Raw genomic sequence first — 11,265 nt, 5'->3', positions numbered from 1 at the left:
AATATAAGAAAATTAATGGTTGTTGAAAAGTCTAAAATACACTTATTTGATTTTTTGTCACCACATTATAATTGTGGTTTTTTTGTCTTTGTACCATAAAGTTCTTAATTTTATTATTAAAATAATACAACTCTTATATTTTATCAAACTTATCAAATCTCTCTCTAGTCTCTATTTTTTTCTCTTTCATCACTTTCTCACTTCTTTTTTCCAAAAAAAAATCTATCAATCTATAATATAAGAAAATTAATGATTGTGGAAAAGTCTAAAATACCCTTATTTGATTTTTTGCCACCACATTAAAATTGTGGTTTTTTGGTCTTTGTACCCTAAAGTTCTTAATTTTATTATTAAAATAATACAACTCTTATATTTTATCAAACTTATCAAATCTCTCTCTATTCTCTATTTTTTTTCTCTTTCATCACTTTCTCACTTATTTCTTCCAAAAAAAATCTATCAATCTATATATTATAAGAAAATTAATGGTTGTGGAAAAGTCTTAAATACCCTTATTTGATTTTTTGCCACCACATTAAAATTGTGGTTTTTTGGTCTTTGTACCCTAAAGTTCTTAATTTTATTATTAAAATAATACAACTCTTATATTTTATCAAACTTATCAAATCTCTCTCTATTCTCTATTTTTTTTCTCTTTCATCACTTTCTCACTTATTTCTTCCAAAAAAAATCTATCAATCTATATTATAAGAAAATTAATGGTTGTGGAAAAGTCTAAAATACCCTTATTTGATTTTTTGCCACCACATTAAAATTGTGGTTTTTTGGTCTTTGTACCATAAAGTTCTTAATTTTATTATTAAAATAATACAACTCTTATATTTTATCAAACTTATCAAATCTCTCTCTATTCTCTATTTTTTTCTCTTTCATCACTTTCTCACTTCTTTCTTCCAAAAAAAATCTATCAATCTATAATATAAGAAAATTAATGGTTGTTGAAAAGTCTAAAATACACTTATTTGATTTTTTGTCACCACATTATAATTGTGGTTTTTTTGTCTTTGTACTATAAAGTTCTTGATTTTATTATTAAAATAATACAACTCTTATATTTTATCAAACTTATCAAATCTCTCTCTATTCTTTTTTTTTCTCTTTCATCACTTTCTCACTTCTTTCTTCCAAAAAAAATCTATCAATCTATAATATAAGAAAATTAATTGTTGTGGAAAAGTCCAAAATAACCTTATTTGATTATTTGTCACCACATTAAAATTGTGGATTTTTGGTCTTTGTACCATAAAGTTGTTAATTTTATTATTAAAATAATACAACTCTTATATATTATCAAACTTATCAAATATCTCTCTATTCTCTATTTTTTTTTTCTCTTTCATCACTTTCTCACTTCTTTATTCCAAAAAAATTCTATCATTCTATAGTATAAGAAAATTAATGGTTGTGGAAAAGTCCAAAATAACCTTATTTGATTATTTGTCACCACATTAAAATTGTGGATTTTTGGTCTTTGTACCATAAAGTTCTTAATTTTATTATTAAAATAATACAACTCTTATATTTTATCAAACTTATCAAATCTCTCTCTATTCTCTATTTTTTTCTCTTTCATCACTTTCTCACTTCTTTCTTCCAAAAAAAATCTATCAATCTATAATATAAGAAAATTAATGGTTGTTGAAAAGTCTAAAATACACTTATTTGATTTTTTGTCACCACATTATAATTGTGGTTTTTTTGTCTTTGTACCATAAAGTTCTTAATTTTATTATTAAAATAATACAACTCTTATATTTTATCAAACTTATCAAATCTCTCTCTAGTCTCTATTTTTTTCTCTTTCATCATTTTCTCACTTCTTTTTTCCAAAAAAAAATCTATCAATCTATAATATAAGAAAATTAATGATTGTGGAAAAGTCTAAAATACCCTTATTTGATTTTTTGCCACCACATTAAAATTGTGGTTTTTTGGTCTTTGTACCCTAAAGTTCTTAATTTTATTATTAAAATAATACAACTCTTATATTTTATCAAACTTATCAAATCTCTTTCTATTCTCTATTTTTTTTCTCTTTCATCACTTTCTCACTTATTTCTTCCAAAAAAAATCTATCAATCTATATTATAAGAAAATTAATGGTTGTGGAAAAGTCTTAAATACCCTTATTTGATTTTTTGCCACCACATTAAAATTGTGGTTTTTTGGTCTTTGTACCCTAAAGTTCTTAATTTTATTATTAAAATAATACAACTCTTATATTTTATCAAACTTATCAAATCTCTCTCTATTCTCTATTTTTTTTCTCTTTCATCACTTTCTCACTTATTTCTTCCAAAAAAAATCTATCAATCTATATTATAAGAAAATTAATGGTTGTGGAAAAGTCTAAAATACCCTTATTTGATTTTTTGCCACCACATTAAAATTGTGGTTTTTTGGTCTTTGTACCATAAAGTTCTTAATTTTATTATTAAAATAATACAACTCTTATATTTTATCAAACTTATCAAATCTCTCTCTATTCTCTATTTTTTTCTCTTTCATCACTTTCTCACTTCTTTCTTCCAAAAAAAATCTATCAATCTATAATATAAGAAAATTAATGGTTGTTGAAAAGTCTAAAATACACTTATTTGATTTTTTGTCACCACATTATAATTGTGGTTTTTTTGTCTTTGTACTATAAAGTTCTTGATTTTATTATTAAAATAATACAACTCTTATATTTTATCAAACTTATCAAATCTCTCTCTATTCTTTTTTTTTCTCTTTCATCACTTTCTCACTTCTTTCTTCCAAAAAAAATCTATCAATCTATAATATAAGAAAATTAATTGTTGTGGAAAAGTCCAAAATAACCTTATTTGATTATTTGTCACCACATTAAAATTGTGGATTTTTGGTCTTTGTACCATAAAGTTGTTAATTTTATTATTAAAATAATACAACTCTTATATATTATCAAACTTATCAAATATCTCTCTATTCTCTATTTTTTTTTCTCTTTCATCACTTTCTCACTTCTTTATTCCAAAAAAATTCTATCATTCTATAGTATAAGAAAATTAATGGTTGTGGAAAAGTCCAAAATAACCTTATTTGATTATTTGTCACCACATTAAAATTGTGGATTTTTGGTCTTTGTATCATAAAGTTCTTAATTTTATTATTAAAATAATACAACTCTTATATTTTATCAAACTTATCAAATCTCTCTCTATTCTCTATTTTTTTCTCTTTCATCACTTTCTCACTTCTTTCTTCCAAAAAAAATCTATCAATCTATAATATAAGAAAATTAATGGTTGTTGAAAAGTCTAAAATACACTTATTTGATTTTTTGTCACCACATTATAATTGTGGTTTTTTTGTCTTTGTACCATAAAGTTCTTAATTTTATTATTAAAATAATACAACTCTTATATTTTATCAAACTTATCAAATCTCTCTCTATTCTTTTTTTTCTCTTTCATCACTTTCTCACTTCTTTCTTCCAAAAAAAATCTATCAATCTATAATATAAGAAAATTAATGGTTGTGGAAAAGTCCAAAATAACCTTATTTGATTATTTGTCACCACATTAAAATTGTGGATTTTTGGTCTTTGTACCATAAAGTTCTTAATTTTATTATTAAAATAATACAACTCTTATATATTATCAAACTTATCAAATATCTCTCTATTCTCTATTTTTTTCTCTTTCATCACTTTCTCACTTCTTTATTCCAAAAAAATTCTATCATTCTATAGTATAAGAAAATTAATGGTTGTGGATAAGTCTAAAATATCCTTATTTGATTTTTTGCCACCACATTAAAATTGTGGTTTTTTGTCTTTGTACCATAAAGTTATTAATTTTATTATTAAAATAATAAAACTCTTATATTCGATTAAACTTATCAAATCTCTCTCTATTCTCTATTTTTTTCTCTTTCATCACTTTCTCACTTCTTTCTTCCAAAAACAATCTATCAAATATTTATGATCAAAATATTTTTGACCTAAATATTTTTATATACGAGAAAAAAATCTATTGTTGACCTAAATATTTTTATATACGAGAAATTGTATTTATGATCAAATATTTTTGATAAAAAATGCTATACGGGAAAAAATATATTATTGATCTAAATATTTTAATATACGAAAAATATATTATTGATCTAAATATTTTTTTTTAAAATGGTATACGGGAAAAAATTTATTATTGATCTAAATAATCTTATATACGAAATTTACTATTGATCCAAATATTTTTGTGAATGATACCTAAACAAAAATGAATTCTGTACGGGAAAAAAATATATTATTGATTTAAATATTTTTATATACGAGAAATGGTATTTATGATTAAATATTTTTAATCCAAAAATGGTATACGGGAAAAAATATATTATTGATCTAAATATTTTATATATATGAAATAATTAATTATTAATCTAATTTTTTTTTAACATTTTTTTTTTAAAATCAATGATGTATCCAAATTCGCGTAACCGAACAGAACCCATGCGTATGCACGGGTTTGTTACTAGTTATTCTAAAGAGTGAAATAAAAATGCAATATATAACACAGAGCATAAACATAGGTGTCATGTCACGGTTCATACACATACTTCAAAGTCATCATGTGAGAAAACTATGAATAATCAATTTATAGTGATATGTTTTAGTTTACACTTGTCCTTCTGCCCAACAAAGCTCCTAAACATAAATTGGAATAGAAATATGTCTATAATATTAAATTTGAGATATATTATAGCATTTAATGGAATCCATTTTATATACTCCCTCCGTCACTTTTTGACGGTTTCGATCAGAGAACAGAAGGATCAAAGGGCTTGGGTTCAAACCAACCATCCACTTGATGAAACTGGCGAATCCATTTTATAGTTTTTGATAGTTTATATTGATATTTAAATTTTTTTTAAAAGATGTTTAAATAAATGGAAAGTGTAAAATAATTTAAAATATTTAGTGAAATTTATTTAAAGAACTCAAATGAGTTCTTTGGATGTGAATGCTTTAAAAAAACCAAGAAAATAATTACTCGGTAATATCATAAAATTAACTGTAAAAACGAGAATAAAAATGAATGAAAATCCACTAAAAATATACATTAGCACACTTTTAGCAAAAAAAAGATATTGTTTACATGAAAGATATTGACACATTTTCATTTCATTTATATAATTAAAAAAAGTTCTATTCAAAATTTTTAAATATTAATTTCTAAAAATATAGTTGGGCAATGGCTTAGAAGAAATAATTTTACCTCCTTGTTTGAATAGAAAAAACAAATTATTTAATCACTTAATTATTTGTGATATTTTATATGTAATGTAAACATCAAAATAACTAAATTTTATAGTCGAAAATGAAGCGACCATAATCAATTGTCATTTGTTTGAAAAAAATTAAATTTCACATATTAAATATCAAATTAATATGGTGTAGTTTTATGTGATTAAGCTTTTGTAAAATTTAAGTTTCCTATCTAATTTTTATTGTTCAATTTTGGGTTAGAGTTTGGATTTGCTATTTTTTTTTAGAAACAAATCGAAGTTAATTATATTAGTTGTAAATCACTAATAGAAGACAGGCTTAACAGGAGCTAATTGTTGGCTTGGTATATATTGACAAAGTTTAGAGTCAAAAAACAACATATGTGTATCTTTCTATGATCTTGAATCTTTGTTTGTTAAACATTGTGATGGCTCCTTGTTCTAAGATAAGAGTATCCCTTATACTCTATACTCTATGTTAATATAATTCTTTTGCTAAACATAGAATAAACTGCAAGCACAAACCCTGTCATATAAGTTCTAATTTATTAGAATAAAGAAAACTTTAAATTTTATTAAAAAATAAAGTTTAAATAGTTTTTTGTCAAGTTGACATGTTTTTTATTTTCGTCCATGTATCTTTTTTTTTTTTTGAAAATAATCCATGAATGTTAAAATCCTTTTGGTTTTAGTCCCTAAAATTAAAATCTGCAGGAAAATTCAAAAGAAAATTCACAAGAAACCTGCAGATTTTCCTGCGAATTTTAACTTTAGGGACTAAAATCAAAAGGATTTAAACATTCAGGGATCATTTCCAAAAAAAATAAGATACAAGGACTAAAACCAAAAACACGCTAACTTACAGGGACCAAAAAACTATTTAAGCTAAAAGATAATTTTTATGACCCGACAAAGGTCTTTAAATATAGAAAGTAAATAAACTTTATTAGGTCTTATAGGCCTTTAATTCAAAATAAAATTAAATAAAATAGAAATTGCTTAAATATTAAAACAAAAAATTGCTTACTCCGGTCAGTGAACGGTGGGATTAGTCCACTTGGATTAGTCGATCGCAAGGCCGGATACTAAGATTTCAAAAACAAACAAAAATTGCTTAAATATTAAAATATTTTTCAACGTGTGATTTCTTCTTCGATGCCAGCCTTCCTACATCAGCTTATAAAAAAAATCAGCATAAGACATGCTAGGATTCAACGTATTTTCGGCCACCCAAAAATTAAACCTGACATCCCCAATTATAGTGCTTTTACCATAATATTTTTTATGATTTTTTACATTTAAAAAAAATAGGGTATTTTCTGGATTTTTGGATTTAATTTTAGTTTTTATTATCAAATTTATATATAATTTCATGAATTTTTGGAGGATCTATGATTTTTACGTAATTTTGAGGAATCAAATGAGTTTTACTAAATTTTTTAAAATTTATCGATTTTGAACTATTAGAATTTTCAAAAAACTATAAATTTTACTAGATCTTTCAAATATAATATCGAATTTTTAAAAAATCTATGAGTTTTTATTAAATTTATCAAATATATATGTGTCTTTATCGGATTTTTTAATAAAATCTATGGGTTTTGATCGAATTTTCAAAAAAAATCTAAGAATTTTATCGGATTTTTCTAAAATCTATAAGTTTTATTGGATTTTTCAAAAAATCTAATAGTGTTAATTTTTGTTTTTTTTTCTATCGAAAATGAACTATTGAATTTTTCAAACAATCCAAAAAATTACAAAACATTTCAAATTTTTAGAATAAACTACTGAATTCTTCGTTGGCTCTTTTTTAAAAATTTTAACAAGGATATTTTTCGTTGTGCAGTGTGCTTCATGACTACATCAATCCAACAACTCCTCATATGGACAGTTTCTTTCCAAAATCACATTTATCAGAGGCACCTATTTCTAATACTAATAGCACCCAATAAGATACAACAATTGCAAGTAACAACTCCCTAGCCAAACCACCTGACACCGAGAATTTGGGACATCCTATTCTCAATTAAGATGAATTTATCACGTCATTTCTCATATTTTGAATATAACAATTTTAATTCTTCCCTCCTAAAACTACTTTTCACACCTTTTTTAATAACCACTCTATTTGCATCTTAGAAAGCTTCTTTCTCAAGTAAACACATGTTTATACTATTATAATATCCCAACACATACCAATAGAAAAGAAAAAACATGACATGACCAAATTTTGCATGGCATCTATGTTTTTTCCCATTAAAAATATTAAATCTAGCTAATAAGATTATGAGAGAGAGAAAAAATGACATCTGCATCAGAATCCATTTCTTTAACTTTGTTTTTATTAATGGAGAATCTTTTCACCAAGTATACGTCATAGTCACTTAATTAAGTGAAGCCTATAGTTACTCACGCTTTTAAATTGTTTCCCTATTAATTTATAAATTTAAACTTTATTATATTAACTTTATAGGAAAGGACAAGAGAATCCAATTCATATGGCTCACACAAGCAAGTAAAATAATGATTAAAATGTTCCTTTTGAACCATGTGTGTGTGTCACCCTTCTAATTATTGTAGTTATTTTTTAACCCTAGTTCTTCCTTTTCAACTTATAAAATAGTGAGACTATTTTAGGTAATTGATGAAAGCATGATAACTAAATAGTGGTATTAAAGAAATTGCTAATTGCAAGATTAGGTAACTATAAACTTTATGTTTAGCACAAAAGGATTAAAACCTGTTTAGCACCCCCACATCACAAATAGAAATAGCTATAAGTTTGTAGCTATTCTATATTGGAATAAATTAATCACTAACTAGTATTTGGATTTAAGGAAATAAGATTGTAAACTCATACATAAAATGAAAAATTTTGGATTGGAATATGTGAACATATAAATAACCTAGCATTTCTTGATTTAAATAGCATGAGTAACGTGAAAAAGAAAAGTTTTTGGTAATTAAGATGGTTTTTGTTATAAGTTTATAATATAGTAGTATGTTTCCTCTCTTGTATATCCTATCATCTTAATTTAAAAAATTAAAATATTTTAACTAAAACTTTATTATATTTATCAATTAATTTAATTTTTAATTTTGTCAAACACTTTAAATTTGATTAGTATTTTGTCCGCTTAAATAAATTTGATACTTATTATCAACTAACTTATCTATTATCTGATATTTTTTATCAAACAAAGTCTTCATGCATATTTGATTATGATGTGATAAAATTGATTTTAAATAAATTAGTTTTAAAAAATTGATTTTATTTTAAAAAAGTAAATTAATTGCAATGATATTTGAATAATTTTAAGTAAAAGATGGTTTTGCAATAAATTTCAATGTAAAAATTACAATTAAATTCAAAAATTAAAAACCAAAACCTCAAACTAGAATTTAAATAAAAAGAATAAAATTAATTTATAAATTAATTTCCACGAATATATGCGTAAATAAACTTTTGGAGATAATTAAAATCTATTTGAGTGGAGATTTTGCATCCAACCATATAATTATGGTACACAAAACCAAGTTCATAAAAGTGGGCTCTAACTTTTAGATTGTAATCTGTAAACAATTGAGCCCGAGTTAAAATAATGGACTATGTTAAAAACACCTCCTACTATTAATTTTAATACTTCCTGTAAGCACCTGAAATGACTAAAGTATTCATACTTCGGAGAATTTCAAATTAATTGTTTCATTTTTCTTCTACCTCTACTGATTTTCGAATCTTCCTCTCACTCCCTAAATTGTACATTACACTCTCTCAAATTTTATAATGATAAATTTATCCTTCACATTATTTTATTATCCAAATTTTTACGTTGTAGTAACAAATTCTCTCTGTAAAAACTTAGAAGATTCAAAAAATCTAGAAGTTTGTTTAAAAAATTCGGCGAAGTTGGCTTTTTATTTGTTTTTAGTGGACTTTCAAAAAAATTGATATGATGTTTTACCGAATTTTTTCCAAATATCCGGAAACCCCTTGAATTTTTATCAGATTTCAAGCAAATATACGGAATTATCTTGCAGTTTTACCGGATTTAATTGAAAAATTCAGAATTTTATGCAGTTTTATCGATTTTTTTGAAAAATCCAAAAATCCCTTGAACATTTACCGGAATTTTTGGGAACATTTGGAATCTTTTGTATTTTATCGTTTTTTTTAGAAAAGTCTAGAATCTACAAACTTTTTAACGTAATTATTTTGGAGATTTCAAAAAATCCGAAAAAAAATGTTGAATATTGGATTTTTTTGGAAAGTGCGATATACCAGATTTTTTGGATAGAGATAAAAATTCGGTAGTTCAGTATGCTTCGATTGTGCGGTCCTATTTCTGATGGTTTCGATGTGGATTTTACTCAGTTTTTCACCACTAATGCGGTATGATTTACATAACTGTATACTTTTAACATAATTGTGCAGCCCTTATTTATAAATATCTTATACATTTATAATTTATTTTGTATACGTTTGCATATGTCATATATTTCCCTCTCGGGCTGACGTTTTGGCATGGGCACAAACTGTTGATAAATAACATAGTGTTTGTTTTGTAATGATATTATAATACTTTTGCATTATATGTATATGTTTTATCCACTACAATGTCAATTCCCTGCATAACAGGTGTAGCAGTTCCCATAAGGTTCCCACGAAAATCTAGAACTCCCCGGTCGATCTCTGCCTAAGTTTGTAACATTGTACCATTAGAATTATGTAAAGTTTTTCAGGTTGGGTCAATTTTTCTTTCCTTTCAAAGTGGCATAGAAGTAGACATTATTTCCATCTCCTAATCTAATCCAGCCAACCTTAGCCTGTTTCTTCAACATTTGTTCCTCTATATTATTTAGCCTCATTAATTGCTCAGTATATTTCTTGACTGTATTAACCTATGCCCATTTATTCTGTCTAACTTCAAATCATTTTGTACCTCATCCAACTCAGCCATTGCCTTCTCTATTTGGATTCTAATGCCAATCAAAGGTTTACTCAGTCTTTTCACCACAGGTTGTAATCTCAACAATTTCCTCCACAACATTTTCATAGGTGTTCCATGAGTAGGTTGCCTCCAATTCTTGTCAACTTCAATATGATAGTCATCCATTTCAGTCACATTATTAATGAACTTGAAATTGGTCTTCACTTTCTTTCTCTGCTCCTCCCCTTTAAGGTACAAAAATGCATGATCTAATATCCCAGGTTCAATATGCACAACTTTGTCCATATTTTGGTTGAACCAGTCCATATTACCTAAAGCTCTGTCAATTTTGGAGTAAGTTGGGTCATCACTTTGCTTGTTTGACCAAGTAAATCTATCCCCTTTGCTTTCCACTTCAAATAACCCAACAGTTTCCATCATGCCAACCAAGTCTATATATTCAGATTCCTGCACAGGTTTGCCACCCACTCTATCTTGAATACCAAGTACATTATTAAAGTCTCCCATAATGACCCAAGGACATTTTTGTTGCTGACCTATAATCTCCAAATCCTTCCATAAAGTTCTCATTTGCTTCAGACTATTGAAAGCATACACTGCACTAAGCTAACTTTGGATAGACCCCTCATTAGAGTATATACTACAATGTATCATCTGGTCAGTGCAATTAACCATTTTCACCTCTACTTTATTCATTTTCTAGAGAATCCATAATCTTTCATTATCATGCTTACTATAATTGCCAAAAACAGACTAATTGTTTCCCAACATCTACCTACTCTTGTTAGCTTTATGTTCTTTTATTCTAGTTTCAATAAGAATTTATATATCTGGATTAAGCTTTGAGAGACGGGAGCTAATCTCTATTTTTTTGCTACTTTATTCAGCCCACTAGCATTCCAAGACACAATCATTTATAATCAAAGGATCTATTGTACGGTCATCCCAAACCCTCAATGTCCTAAAACCTTGAGTACACTATACCTGTTCAGAGCTCCCATAATTGACAGGTCTTTTCCCTTTGTCTTTCCCCTTTTTGCTT

The sequence above is a fragment of the Vicia villosa genome, unplaced genomic scaffold (genome assembly GCF_029867415.1).
Source record: "Vicia villosa cultivar HV-30 ecotype Madison, WI unplaced genomic scaffold, Vvil1.0 ctg.001936F_1_1, whole genome shotgun sequence".
NCBI classification, from domain to species: domain Eukaryota; kingdom Viridiplantae; phylum Streptophyta; class Magnoliopsida; order Fabales; family Fabaceae; genus Vicia; species Vicia villosa.
The sequence above is the reverse complement of the archived record's forward strand: the minus strand, read 5'-3'. Positions refer to the sequence as shown.